Here is a 15,729-nt window from a genome sequence, read left to right as displayed (position 1 = left end):
AAGCTGGACCTTGAAGGACCTTAGTTAGGGAATTTGAACCATTTTTTTCATGAGAGAGAAATTAATATTATTTGCAACTGTCATTGTTAATTTCTGACTAATAATAGATCATATTCATTTGAATTTTAGTTTAATAAAAGCAGAATCAAATGTATATTTTTAAAATCCTGTACAAAGTATAGATATAAAGTCATAAATATAAATGACTATGGCAAGGTGTAGAAATGTTGTCCTAGTATTACTGATTTATTAGTAAATATTATTAGTTAGTAAATATTATTAGTATATATTAGAAAAATGTTGCTTTTTTTTAGATAATTTATACATTATCCTTGAAACCCTTTCTAAGTTGACTGGTATGGTTAATGATGGAGTTTTAGACTTAACTGCCTTTCCTTGCTTTTCTTGTTTTCATTTAAAGCTTTAACATCATTTCAGCATAGTTTTTTTGGTTTAGTGCCTTCTTGCTAAGCAGCTCAGAATTTTCTCCAGGGTCCCTGATGGGCTCAATGCTGGACCCACTAAAACATGTTTTTGACAAATCATCTTTTGGTAAGTGTGACTTGTGTGGCAAATACTCACTTATTTATGGCTGACATAGTCTTGTGTCCAAAGAACATAAAGCTGAAGTTATACTTAATAACCTGCCACTTGGTATTATACCTGCATTTTTGCTGTTTTGCAGTTAAGGTTGTGTATTTCCATTAAAATTGATTTTCAGTGGCTTGTAAGTTAACTGCAAATAATCTGTCCATGAGAGATGAAAATGGATATATGAGTGCATCCCGTAGGAGCCCATGTGTAATTAAATATTCATGGTTGTTTTAAAGATAAATCACAGTAGGTTAGGGGTGATATCAAAAACCCATGGGTTTAGGGGAACATTGTAAATTAAATTTAGGTCAGGTTCTTTCATTTTTTAATTAGCAAATACTATTAATTTAAATAATCATTTCAATTTCATAGAAAATATAAAAACATTGAATTGCATAACATTTTTGCCTCAAAGCATTTGATGGTTTACCACTTGTTATTTTAGATTAATAACTAACAATATTAGAATTAATCTACACAAAACATGCTTGAGTTTTAGCTGGTGATATTTACTTTATATTAATACATCCTATTTTTTATTTTTAAAAATATTTAGTAATTTGAATCAATAAATAATTATCAATTGATTTTTTTCTAAAAGAGTTTGTACCAGATGCTGAGGATTCAAAGGTAAATGATACTTTATCTTTCTGTAAGAGCCAACATTCTATTAAACTAGATAATAATTTCAGTTCTAGCAAAATATTCCCTTGCTTTGTGAACTTGGGAAAGCTTTTAATCTTTCTAATGTGTAAGTAGTTTAACACTGATATGCAGATAAAAGATGATAAAATGCAAAACCTCTCTGGTGAAGTTGTAAGAATTAAATGAGAGTCTACACATTAGAATTTAGAATTATGCTTGGATACATGATAAATATTAACTGTTATTAAGGGGAAGAAAGAGAAAGAAAGAAAATGCATAAGACAATTTGAAAATAAATACATTTATTCAAGATAGGATTATTGAGAAACTTGAACAAAGGTTTTAATCAGTCAAAATAAAAATAAAATAATGAATTGAATATAGAAAGTGTGAAGCTGGAATAAGCAGGACTTGGATGTCAAATGAATTTGAGTAGTGAAAGAATTGTGAGTAAAATAATGATTCTCAGATTTCAAGCCTGGGTGACTGTGAGTGAAAAGGCAGTTTCATGATCATAAAAAAGACATCGCTATCATAATGATGGGGTAAGGGATGAACTTACCTGTAAATTTTAAAGCTTCCATTGTTCATAGGAGATATAACTATCCAGAAGGTAGTTGTAAATATAATGAGAGACCTTAGCATAAATCTCACCTTAAAACACATAAGAACAATATTAAATTTCAACCTGCAAACTGTAGAAACACAAGCACTATTTTAATCCCTTACTGCCCATGTTCATAATACTTGCATTATAATACACATTAATAAAAGTGATAGGCCGACTAATACAACAAAGTGTTAACTATCTTTGTTATACTCAAAGACTGTTATGAAATTCACAATATTTTTAGTCAACTGGAAAAATACAAATAACTATAAAATTAGGGAAAAAATATAATGTGATTTAAAAAGATAAAATAAACATGAACAATAGCAAAAAAAAATCTTCAAGTTTCCTAGAAACAAAGAAATGCAATGCAAAAAGTTACATTTTTATTTGTAAGACTTATAAATAATTATCTTCAATAAATAAGACTCATAGGTGTAAAGGTTATAAGAAAATTAATATTCTCTTTCAGTAGACTATTGAGAATATAAGTGATACTCTCACAACATTGATTCCTGAATAGGATTTTATCCTTTTAAATAATGTTATATCATTAAAAAAAAATTTTTTTTAAGATGGAGTCTCGCTCTGTTGCTAGGCTAGAGGGCAATGTTGGCTCACTGCGACCTTTGCCTCCCAGGTTACAGTGATTCTCTTGCTTCAGCCTCCTATGTTGCTGGTACTGCAGGCATGCACTGTCACACCCAGCTAATTTTTTTGTATTTTTAAATAGATGTGGGGTTTCACCATGTTGGCCAAGGATGGTCTTGATCTCTTGAGCTCATAATCTGCCTGCCTCAGCGTCCAAAGTGCTGGTACTACAAGACCTGAGCCACCAAGCCCAGCCAATATCATTCTTTTAATACCAAATTCAAGTGTAAGTCATCCCTGTTATTTTCTTTGATCCTATTTTATTTTCTGCCAACCCTTTTTGGTGAATGTTTTCTTCAGACTATACCTTAAATTTATCTCTTATTTTCCATTATCAATCCTATGACAAAATTTACATGTTTATAACTCTTTGCTTAAATTATTGAGGGTAATTTTAAACTTTTATTTGAAAATTTTCTCAATTAACATTCTGCATTTGGATCCCACTGCAATATTTTCTAAAGATTCACGATGCTTAGATAGTGCATTCTTCATAACATATGTCTTGTAAATAGGAAACACAACAAAAGGGAAGATTCATAGTTTGGTCTATTCATTCTCCTTAGGGAATAATAGTGATAGTAGTAGTAGTAACAAATTATAAGAATAATGTCTTCACAGGATTCTTGGGGAGTCACTTTTCTGGCCAGAAACCTCTGTGGCCGGTGGTGCCATTGCCCTGGTTTTGCTGTGGCCTGCTGGCTTGTTCCGCCCACTTAGCTTGGTAGGCTGTGCTCGGCTTGCACTACCGGCCTGGATCCTATCTGCCAAGAGCAAGCCAAGCACAGTGTAGTGAGGAGTATGTGAGTGAACGAGCATGGGGTCTGGCACACTGGCTGTGGTGGGATGGACATCTTCAGGCGCTAGCATGAATGCTGACTCCCTGTGAGGCTACGGCTTGACCAGGTGTATCACAAGCAGCTTCCGTGGCTGGCACCAGGCAATGTAGTGACACTCAGAATCTTGGAGATGCCAGGAACCGTTCAGCCCTGGCTCAGGGAGCTCCTTGGTCTGGGCTCCCAGAAGGGCCATAGCTCTTCTTTGTTTCTTTCTTCCCTCCTTCTCATTGCCCACAATGTGGTGAGGAAGGTGTGTGTTTCAGTCCTGTTTTTGTTACAGTTCTTTCAGTCTCATCATTCCGTGGGTCCTGATTTCTCTTTTCATGTTCAGGAAGAATGAAGTACTCGGACAAGCAGAGGGTGAGGTGGGTAAAGAGGGGTTTTATTGAGTGACAGAATAGCTCAGAGGAGTTCCACAATGGGTAGCACCCTTCCACAGGCAGGACATCCTAACGTCTGCTCAACCCTCAGAAGAGAGGATACCCACAGTGGGTAGTTCCTCTCTGCAGGCAGGTCATTCTATTGGCTCCTCCAGTCTCGCTGAGCCCAGAGTTTTTATAGGCTTCAGGGGCAGAAACTGCACGCTGATTGGCTCATGAATGGCCATGGGCAGGCCTAGAAAAAACATCGTAAGTTCTAACTCAGGTCTACAGAACTAGCAGCCTGGCCTCCAGTCCTCAGGCCATCCCTGGCCAGAGGTGGGTTTCACTGGGGACCCGCCCTTTTCCACCCAGGACCCTGTCTGTCTCATGCCACCGTTAACCTGCCATCCATGTTTTCCACAGCCCTAGGCTGTTTGAGGCCAGGGGTACCTGCAGGCCTGTGCAGAGCCATCTTTACCTCCCCCCTCCCTCTCATGCGTTATTTGGTGCCCAAAGTCAAGACGGGGCTGAGGCAGCAGGGGGCTGGTGTGTCAGCACTTCCCCACATGTGTGTATACGCAACTGGGTTGTGACAGCTGCACTAGGGAGAGTGAGGCTCCCACTCCTCCAACTTGGAAGGGGGCAAGGGTACTGCCTTTTCCCACTTCCCGCACCAGATGTGACACCACTGCCATCAATATTACTAAAGAAGTTATTTAGTCTTTTCTTCCTATAGCAAACAACAATGACAAAGTTGTGGCTGTTGATAAAAAAAAAATGGCTAAGGAACTCAAATGCTAGATAAGTTTTACTTGCTATTATCAGTTGCGTTCTTAGAGTATAGACTCATTAACCTAAATCTAGTCACTTTCTTATCTTGGAAGGCAAAGGTAGGGAAGCACGGAAAGAACAGTAAAACATTAAAGAGAGAACAAGTGCAGAGAACAGGAACCTCATGAAAAAAACAAAACAGAGACAGTAAACATTCGTCACCAAAACACTGAGAAATTAAATGCAATATAATTTGGAAAGAATCTCGCCACATTATTTCTTAACTATTGTTCATATAACAAAATGTAGGATAGTAAAGTGCCAGAGTGTCTGCCTGAATAAGTGAATGTGTGCAGTAAATGTAGTGAAGTGCATAAAAAAAATACTAAGAGAGAGATAAGTATCTAAGAGGCCTGGCATGGTGACTCACGTCTGTAATCCCAGCACTCTGGGAAGCTGCAGCAGGATGATCACTTGAGGTGAGAAGTTCAAGACCAGCCTGCCCAACATGGCAAAACCCTATCTCTACTTATAAAATATATAAAAGTCAATCAGGCATGGTAGTGCACACCTGTAGTTCCAGCTACCCAGGATGCTGACGGGGGAGAACTGCTTGAATATGGGAAGTGGAGGTTGTAGTAAGCCGAGGTTATGCCACTGCACTCCAGCCAGGGTGACAGAGAGAAACTCTATTGAAACAACAACTAAGAAATTGTTATAATTGTCATAGTTTTCTATTAGAAATTGTAGTGAATAGACATGAAATAAATATAAAGGTGTTAATGAATCATGACTATAACGGCAGAAGACAGAAGAGAAAATAGAGAAATAAGATTGAGACAGATGGTGTAGAAAGAACACAGGTTTTGAAACGAGCTCTGAATATAAATCTCTGCTTCCTTGCACATTCATTGTGTGACCCTGAGGAGGTCACATTCCACCTCTAATCTATTTCCAAACACATAAAATGGAATATATAATATTTTTAAGTATCCATAAGTATGGGAGTGCACAGCTCATAGCACCCCAAATTCTACAACAATATCACAGCTCTTATGAGTGTTCATCTTACTCTGAAGTCAGCGCTTTTTCTCTAACTCTAAACTACAATACATAAAGCATCAAGGAAGTAAATATCACATGAAAAATACCCAGATCTAAGTGAACATTACAGATCACTTGGCCACTGGTCAAGGTATATAGATGTACTTGTGAGTTCATTCACTAAACATTGATTGGATAACTACTGTATTCCAAATACTGTGTGAAGCAGGAATGGGGAACTGTCTTTGATGAAGTCTGGGTGACTCTTCTTGACATAAAAGAAAGAAAGTAATTTCAGGGTTGGTATTTTAGTCACAGAAATAACACATAAAAAGGGATGCTTTCTCTAACATTAGAGTCAATGGCAATGGAGTCAAAACTTCAGCATGGTAAGACAAATTGTAACAGATTTGATGGAAGTTGTGAATTATTTTAACAGCATCCTGGGATATAAGCAAGATTAAAATTAATTGTGGAACTAGATTAAAATGATCTTGCATTATTAATATTTTTCCTCTTTGGATTATTCAGGTAAGTGTACCAAGGAAATATCACCTTTCTGTTTATAATAACACATTAAAGTTATTTTTAAAATCTTTTTTTTTTTTTTTTTTTTTTTTGAGACAAAGTCTCGTTTTGTCGCCAGGCGCCAGGCTGGAGTGCAGTAGCGCGATCTCGGCTCACTGCAACCTCCGCCTACTGGGTTCAAGCAATTCTCCTACCTCAGCCTCCCCAGTAGCTGGGACTACAGGCACACACCACCACGCCCAGCTAGTTTTTGTATTTTAGTAGAGATGGGTTTTCACTATGTTGGCCAGGATGGCCTCACTCTCTTGACCTCGTGATCTGCCGCCTCGGCCTCCCAAAGTGCTGGGATTACAGGCGTGAGCCACCATGCCGGGCCAAAAAAGATAATCTTAAATTTAACACTTATTGTATGTCTCATTTTACTATGTCTCACTTTATTTTTAAAGAAAGCATAAACTTGGAAAACATAAAACACAAGATGATAAAAGTAGCCAAACGTAGAGTTACCATATCTTGTGAGAGAACAGGGTTTCTGGTAAAATTAGCAATAAGCACAAATGGAAGCTTTTCTTCTAAATCATTGCATATCTTCAGTAAATCATAGTCATAAATGCTACCAAGAAGAACATGTTATGGATAATTTATACTCTAAATAGAAAACTCATTGTAGCAATTTTTTTGGAATTTACTCATGTGTTCAAAGACTAAATAGTATTTTTGATTTTACCAGAATCTTGATTTTGAAGTCTAAGTGCTAACAGTGGAACATTACCTTGCTAATAAGTATTTGTAAACAAATCCAAACCTTGGGCAACATCTCCATTCCTCTTATTAATTTATGATGTCAATAATGCTCTTTAAGTATTTTACATATGAAATTTCATAAATCTTATACTTCTCTGTTCTCTACAATCTTACAACTGTTTTTGCTTTGGTATTTTCTAACTGCAGTATTTTTTTTGTATGAATGACTGAAGTTTTCAGTGGATTGAGAATATGTCTGTGCAAGTGAACTTTACGTGGAGTAAAAATCACAATGCAGAATTTCTTAATCAGATTAATTTTTAGCTGTAAGTCTCATTTTAATTATTATTACTTTCTTTCATTTGTTAATCTGCCAGTTCTAATTCCTGACCTGTAATATATTTATTCTGGATATTTAACTCTTGTTCCAGCATTCAATATTTAGTGAGTATCTACATCTATTCTTGGCATTTTACTTAGATTTTAAGTACAATTTTTTTGACATGTAGCACAAAGTGGTATCAACATATTTCTTTTCTTCACCGTCTTAGCTACCATCTCTTTATTTCTTTTTAAAGAAACAAAGCTAACACAATTTCTCTATGGTCAACTCTGTAATTGATGCAGCAGTTGACCAGGCTGCTTCAATTATTTAAATATTCTAGAAACAGTTGTCTATGGTATGTGATATTTTCTTCTCTGCTATTCATCTAATAAAAAAAAAAATCTGTGTCATCATCTATCCAACCGAAGAGCCTTTTTTTCTTCCTCCAGCAGATTCTCACTGTGTTGTTTCCCTAACCATCTGCCCTTTGGACTTCACTTGATGTGAATGAAATATTTGCAACTTATATTGCTTTGGGATTATCTTTATATTTTACTGCATATTTATTTACCTTCCTACAAAAGAGGTAATAATACTTGACTAACTTGCATGGCTGGCAGGCATCTTTGACTTTAGTAAGTTCTTTGAGGCCCTCAATGCAAAAAGAAATTGAAATCCAAGACATTATTACTGTTGTTATGTAGAAAAATGATATTAAAATACAACTCTATCTTTATGTTTCCCCTGGGCCATTGTCCTTTATGTTTTCACTTTATTCACTTTTCTCTGTGTTAGACTGTCATGAATATAAATTTCATAGGAGATCAAAGGCTACCAAGCACAATGTGAGTCTTGAAACACCCCCTGTAAGGCAAGAATTAGTTAAGCTTTTTGGTCTCCTCCTCCTTAATTTAAATAAAGGTTATTCCTTTGGTAAGTATATTTTATTTTCATGGAAGTATGACACAGTCGGCATATGTATAACTTCATGGAAATACTGAATATGTAAGAAAGATATAATATGTTAGCTTAAAATCTAATTTTTCACATGAATTACTTGCCTCGGTAGAGTGGATGGTGCCTTCTTAAATTATGCATGGCAATTTTATTTTCTTTTCTCCAACATTTACAATAAATGTTTTGTCTTGTAATGGTTTTAATGTTAGTCTTTCTAGGTTTAAAATGTAATTTAAAAAATATATCTGTGTGAGGACAGTTTATGGATGTGAATATTTTTATGTTACACTTTGGCTCATATTTTTCAGAAATACGTCCATGGCATTTCATTATACCCTTGGTTTCCTTTCAGAACAATGGGGTCTGATTACTTGGAACAAAGCAATGCAGTTTTCTGTAAAATCAGTTGCCATGTTGCTTTGGATAGGACAGCCATCTCTTCAACCTCTTGAGATTTTCCAATGAAGTTAAAATATGCCTACAGATGTCAGAAGCATGTGTACAAATTAGGTAGCAGGGAAAATATTTGGAGGAAATAAAATAATGGTGCCTATCCTAAATTAACACAAAACTTTTGGTTGTGACTGCATTTCCCTTTATATTTGATTTTCCAGACTTTGAGGTCAGAAAGAAGTATCTGTCTTTTAAAGAATGAAAAAGTAACTGCTATACATTTATTTAAATCTCTTATTTTTGACACAAAACCGGAATTATAGAAAAGTTGTAAAACTAGTACTAAACATTTTCTCAATTTCTTCCCCAAATCTTTATATTTTGCTATATTTCAGATTAAGGTGCAGATAAACATTCCTTCACACAAAAGAATTCAGCATGTATTACCTAATAGCCTAGTTTTTTAAACATCACAATGCAAGCAATAATTTTAGGAAATTAATCTCAACATAGTATTATTATCTAATATGCAGACACTGTTTAGATTTTACCAAATACTGCAGTAATATCCCTTAGAACAAAAAAATGCAGGATTATATATTTTATTCAATCATTATATCTCTTTAGTCTTTTAATCTGGAATTGTCTCTTAGTTTTTAATTATGTTGTATAACATTGACATTTTCAAGGTGTACAGTTTGTAGAATGTCACTCAATTTGAGTTTGTCTGATGTTTCATCTTGATTGAATTCAAGGTATACGGTGTTGGCAGAAATACTAAGAAATAGTATTATGTTCTCAGTGCATCATCTCAGGAGGCACATGAGGTTGATTGTTTCTTTCCCAGGAATGTTACCGCAGATTACTTAGTTAAGGCAGTGCGAGGTTTACCAACTCTCAAGTTAAATGTAAACATCTTTGCACATTGACAGTTTGTGTATAAGATTTGCTACTCTTTTTATCATCTGAGCTGCAATCATCCCTGCTTTTAGACAAAGGGCATGTAAAATAAGGCAGGGCAAGCATATTTCTGGGAGTAATAGTGTGATGAAGTACAAACGAGAGAGAAAGAAGGAAGGAAAGATAGGGAGTAAAGAAAGAAGAGGGGAAAAGCTCAGGCTTCAGGTAGAACTATGTTCAAATTTTTTTGTGCTGTTTATTTTCTGAGTTTTGTTTTCAATTCTGACATAAGAGGATGCAATTTTCTACCTTCGATTGTATTTTGTCAGTTAAAAATCAGTTCTCTCTAGGGCATGGGAGTAGCAAGTACTCAGCACTCAGTGTTATAGGTTACCAATCAAAAATATTGTGAGATCTGCTCACTTACCAACAGTAATTATGAGAAATTAGTGTGAATTCATATTACAATCTAAATGAAGCAAAAAAACAAAAAACCTGTAAAATTGCTATCTGGTTAATTCATATTAGTTGTTGAAACTCGTATTAGTTGTTACATCTTTGCCCTGAAAATTTAAGCTGAAAAATGTACATGTGTTGAGCAAGGTCTGCTGGCTGTTCTTAAAAAAAAAAAAAAAAAAAAAAAAAAGTGGCAATTGGTTGTTACTTCTGCTGCATCTAACCTGTTGAAATACACCAAAATATTTGCTCTTTATTCTTAATATTAATACATTGTCCAAAAATTTGTAATAGATGTCTTTTATTCATTAAAGATGCTAACATTTAATATCTTTCCTCTCTTTAATTTTCGTCTTGACGCTTCAGAAAAAGGGAAATGGTTTGCAATGTTAAAGTATCTTCTTTTCCATTATAAAACAAAGTATAATCATTAATTCAAAAGTAATAGAATAGCAACTCAAAGCAATAAAGTGAAAAAATATACAGTTGGGCTCTAATTTAGATTTCAAAGCAAAATATAAAGAACATGTACGTTGGTAGATGAGTAATATGTTCAGGTCTCAAGAAATCACTTATGTAATCTCAACTAAGATTTACAGATTCAAAATACATATTTATAACAGTTTAGATAATTAAATGTTTTTATTTTATTGCATTTAATTTATCAAACCAAATACCTTTTGGTTTTGATTACATGTTTTATTGACAAATGAGACATAAAATTATTGTAGTAGTATTTCCTCTAGATTAACTCTGAAGCAAAATGTCATCTCTTAGTAGAGTTACTTTCAGAGAAAAAAAATAACAGAGGAAAAAAAAGCATTTTTTTTTAGAGAAAAAAATGTTTTTGCCAATGCTTATTTAGTAATAGTAGTACTTTATTTCATACAATGTTGGTTACCTTCCAAGCATCTTTCTATTCTATTTTTTTCTGTGCTAGCAAAGATACATTTTATATGCCAAGTGTCCATGGACTTTCAAGAAGACTCCTGGCTTCCAGGAATAAATTTTGATTACTATAAACCAAAATAGGTCAGTTATGAATAACCACATAAAAATGAGGGTATGGTACATTTCTGGTAAAATACTTGGAAAGGGACGTCTTCTGGGTCCTGGAAAAGATATAGAAAATATGAGGTTTGACTTGACCCTATGTAGGCTGTCAAAAATTTTGTGGTCACAAGAGAATAAGCTAGAATATGAAAACTAAACACCGAGGATGGTAGAACAGAAAATTAAAAACAAAACAAAACTGAAAATTGAAGGATTTAATAACACCATAAAACTGATCAATTAAGTCTGAAATTGCAAACTTTTTGTTAGATGAGAAAATGAAATTGTCTTCTTAAGTTACTTATGATTCATACTTGTGTTAACTATGGCCAAAAGCACATTATCCATTTCAAGTGCATTAATGGAAAAGTAAAGAGATAACATTCATTTATTTAAAGAATTTTCTGACTACCTGCTGTAGTCTGCAAATTACTATGCTGACTTCTGAGGACGCAGTGAATTAAAACATCTTGCCAACCATCAATTGATTTTTATAAAAATTAAAAATTAAGATGATGCCAGGAGCAGTGGTGGCTCATGCCTGTAATCCCAGCGCTTTGGGAGGCTGAGGCGGGTGGATCATGAGGTCAGGAGTTTGAGACCAGCCTGGCCAAGATGTTGAAACCCTGTCTCTACTAAAAATACAAAAATTAGCTGGGCGTGGTGGCACGCACCTGTAATCCCAGCTACTCAGGAGGCTGAGGCAAGAGAATAGCTTGAACGTGGGAGGCGGAGGTTGCAGTGAGCTGAGACCGTGCCATTGCACTCCAGCCTGGGTGACAGTGAGACTCCGTCTCAAAAAAATAAACTAAAATAAACTAAAATAAAAAAATCAAGGTAACATTAAATTTAAAAATAAAGACTGGGTATTAAATTTAAAAAACACTACAATAAAGGAAGATAACGTTAACTTCACATTTTCTTAACTAGTGTTTTAAGTTAAATGAGACAATTCTGCAGCATTCTAGACAGATCTTGATATATGCTAAGCACTAATGAGTTAACAAAAATAGTAATATTCAAATATAAATATTACTGGAACAAAGCTTTGTGATAAAATAATGCATTATGAATTGTAATAAGGAACTCATTTTTAATTTGACAATAAAGTATATAATGTTGTAAACCTGTAGTTCACCTGTAAATTTCAAATTAAACATTGCTTTAAAAAGAAAAATGATTGTCAACTTGGAACTGCATGTAGAGAAAAACAACCACTTTAAACTTAAACACAGTAATAAAATTGTGCAACCTCTAAAATTACGGTGATACTATTATGTTACTACAGAAGTTCTGGGAATTTGAAAATTATAGAACTCTCAATATACCTTTAAAAGAGAACCCATTTCATCTATGGTTATTCCCAAATAGCCCTTTTTTTTACATGAGAATCATATTAACCTTCTCTAAAATGGCTTCACAAAATCTTTCTTAAGTAAGTAAAATTAAGGCACTCTCTCATCCTACAAAAAGAAAAGTAGTGTCATAAAAAATGGCAATATTAATGACTATTAATGAAATGTTAATGAATCACTAGCTCATAGGTAGAAGCGGTGGTGGTAATCCTACCACATATCCTTGAATCCTTCATCAGAACCACCTAAACATCCAAATTTACATTGCTATTTACATTTTCCTCCATCATAATTGGTAGTTTGTCACTATTTCTTTACTTGCTTGGAGGCATTATTCAAACTGAATACATTCTGTGGGTAGAGACAAATCCTCACTCATCAAGCCTGTCAATTTCACCACTTCTCTTTTTAGTTATTCTTGTTAGCTACTCTCCTTTTGCTTTTACTTGCTTAAGACATGCCATTCATTCAGCCAATGCACTGACAGATACTTGACTGACGTGTAAATTTATTCACAGGAAAGAAAAGAAAGTTTTTGTTCTGACGTTTTATTTTTATCTCTGTGTGCCATCTTTATTTGACAGATTATAAAGCCATATTCGTATTAAAAAGCATTTTTGAATAAAGGGCTATTTGCCATATCAATATTGTCTTCCCACCTCTTTTATTTTCATGGCCTTAGAAGGCTTACTGAAAATAACATTTTTTACATGCAATGACAGTAATTCAAATAAAGGTGAATAGCCATCTCTTCTCCCTTTCTTATTATTATTTCTGGTTATTCAAGGTATACAGAAAAATAGTCTATCATCTTCCTGTATCATGGAAACAAGTGGATTGGCATATATTCTATTTGTCTTTTTCTGAAATGCATGGAGAGATTACAATTTATGAGTAATAGGAAGTAAAATAATCAAACAAGACAAATTGTAAACAGGAGTCAAGAAGAAATCTGCATTATAATTTACTTAAGAAAAACTACATATAAAATGACTGTCAAACTCTCCTTCATCCATCAGTTAAACGAGAAAAAGGGCTTCAGTTAAAATGTCTAAAATTTTTAAACAATTAAAATGTTTAGGCTCTATTATTTTTTACAAGTTTAGGCATCAAAATCTAAGTTTTTGTAAAATCGTACTTGAAAATATATTTTTTCTTTATATTAAAATGTATATATATTTAGTATGATTATTATATTGGAGAAATAACACAGAACAACATGTCCATGGGATACATCATTCTATGTTAGAAAAAAAACATGTAGCCATGATCACTGAGTACATGTCAAGCCAAAAGCAACCCATAAACTCTTCTCATGGACAGCCTACTAGTCCTGAACATAAGTGGAGTAAATGATATAAATGCCTATCAGATACTATGCCTTACACTTCAGGTTCTTTAAGCACGTTCTTTCCATGACTAATCAGATACAAATGGTCCTCAAAAGCCAACTTGTCTCTATTTGCAGGTTCATCCACTTAGTTACAAATATCTTACAGGTAACTCAAATCACTATTGATAACTGGAGTGAATAGATGGGTTGTCTACCATACAAATGTAGACTACTTGTATTTGTTAAGTGTGTGAGAATAGTTCCCCTCTTATAAAAATTGTCATATAGGTATTGATTCTTGCAGGATGTTTATCTGACACTTGTAAATCTAGACTATAAACCCTAGAATCAAGAGTTATTCAAAGTCTCAAATAAATACTTCATGTCACAGTGTGGTGTTTGGACAGAGAAATCAAAAGAAAATCTAAAAATATATTAATAAATATAAGAGGTAAGAATAAAAAAGTGATAATAGATTTTTGTTTACCTATAAATTGCATGAAGGTTAGAATCCGAAGTTTTGCTTTACATTCAGTATTAAGTGTCTAGGGTGGATATTGCTAGCATATAGTAAGTACTTAATTAACAACTGCTGAGTAAATAAACAAATGAATAAATGCCCAGTAGCTACACTTTTAAAATACACATACCAGCCACTGCTCAGGCTGCTTTTAATTATATCATCATATTTTCAATTTTCAGTGGTGCTTTGCTCTTAAATCTAAGAAAAAAAAATTGTTTGCTTATTACTCTCAATTGAATCTTTCAATAGCAAGAAAATGTGTACTGTTTAAATAGTTGTTTTATCACCAATATTAATATAAAGCTAAAAATTACTACTCCAATAACTACTCATTTGTTAGCTAATTTATTTTAAAAAATTCCTGAGAACAAAAGATTATGCAAACAGCAAACATAATTACTTGAAACATATCTGTTAAATATATGTTGAACTTTTGAAATCAGTCTTCAGAGGACCCGTATAAAAACACTAACAGAAGGCAAAGAAAACATGTTAATAATACAGTTTTTCTGGCTCTATGGCAGTAAAGGCATTTGCATCTTGGCCTTTAATTGAATCATTTATTTCCCTATTACCTGGGAGACAAAATTATGAGCCAACACCTGTTGGAAGAGTTTTTCTGACCCTTTCAGCTCATTCTTCTGTTATATTTGTAGCCACCCACCAGATGTGCTCATTGGACAACTGATTCCCTGTGCATGGCTCTAAATGCTTCATGATGCACTTGGATGTGAGTTTTACATACAAAATACTGCAGCAGTCATTTTCTTTACGTGAGACATACCAATCCCAAACTCCACCACTTGCTAATAGACCAAGATGATAGATGAATAATAAATTTTCAGAAAAAGCTAACTAAGAAAATACAAATTCACCTTAGGACACCTATACATTACCAGTTCCTTGGAATTTACAGTTTTACTCTAACAAATACACAGAATAAATCCATCTCATCAGTGACCATTTCTGTAGACGTGTCATAGAAAGAAATTCATCAGCATTGGTTTAATATTTATTCACTCCTGACTTTAACACTAACATTTCTAGTTAATCTTTCAACAACAGTTACTTCTCAGGAAACTTTTCTCTGAATAATATGAGAAATATTTTTGAAAGTATATTAATTACCTTGTAGAAAAAAAATACTGCTTTATAAAGGAGTTGACTAATTCTTTTATATGACTTGATGTTATTACCTAGGTTTTATTACAAAATATTTATTCATTATAAAGTATGAGAATAATATATAAAAGTAGCAAGAAAATTATGAATTTTCAACATTTGTTTTTTCCACTTATTTTTCTGTATGTTTAGGATTTTTAAAAATCTCTAATTAAATGCATTAAAACTTTTTATGGTATTGCATATCTTCAAAACGCCCATTTAAAAATTTTTCATATTTGTTTTACATACTGAAAATATTTTTAGTATTATTTGATATACAGAAATCTGTCTACTTTGTGGAATCAAAACTATGTATATATATTTTACATTCTTATATGGGTTGGCTGTGTCCCCACCCAAATCTGACTTTGAATTGTAGTTCCCATAATCTCCCCATGTCCTGGGAGGCACCAGGTGAAGATAATTGAATCATGGGGCAGTTTACCCCATCCTGTTCTCGTGACTGTAAGTCAGTTCTCAAG

This window comes from Saimiri boliviensis, chromosome 18, assembly GCF_048565385.1.
Source record: "Saimiri boliviensis isolate mSaiBol1 chromosome 18, mSaiBol1.pri, whole genome shotgun sequence".
Classification (NCBI taxonomy): domain Eukaryota; kingdom Metazoa; phylum Chordata; class Mammalia; order Primates; family Cebidae; genus Saimiri; species Saimiri boliviensis.
The sequence above is the reverse complement of the archived record's forward strand: the minus strand, read 5'-3'. Positions refer to the sequence as shown.